The following is a 494-nucleotide window of genomic DNA, read 5'->3' as shown; positions in this document are numbered from 1 at the left end:
GTAAAGGGTTGGTGTTATTTCCCTAAAAAAATACGAAAACCCAAGTGTGCGGATAAAAGGGTTTCAGGTTTCGCTCCGTTTCGAAGCATAAGGCTCCGTGTCCCCAGAGGTTAAATCGTGAAAACCCCCTAAGCTATGACCACCTCAGTTACCTCCAATCGCCAGCATCACCCCTTTAAGTCTGATAAGGGATTATATTGAATATTTGTATTTAATAACTGTGTGATGTGTATTACGTTATTACAAATGGAAAGCGAAGGCCCATGCAAATGGATAACAAATTTAACTTGTTTACAGCCTCTAAATGACTGTCAGTCTCTCGAGGGATTACCTGCAAACGACTTCAGTTTACGTGGCATCCAATCCCACGTGAAACGAGGATCTACCCCAAGAGTGCTGTCCCCCTTTTTAAGACTGGTTTATGCTTTCATTTTTACCTTTGGGTAAATCATTCCAGTCAGGGGTATTCAAAAAATTAAAAGGTGGATTTAGAG

The sequence above is a fragment of the Penaeus monodon genome, chromosome 30 (assembly GCF_015228065.2).
Source record: "Penaeus monodon isolate SGIC_2016 chromosome 30, NSTDA_Pmon_1, whole genome shotgun sequence".
Taxonomy (NCBI): Eukaryota; Metazoa; Arthropoda; class Malacostraca; order Decapoda; family Penaeidae; genus Penaeus; species Penaeus monodon.
Note: the sequence above shows the minus strand (reverse complement) of the source record.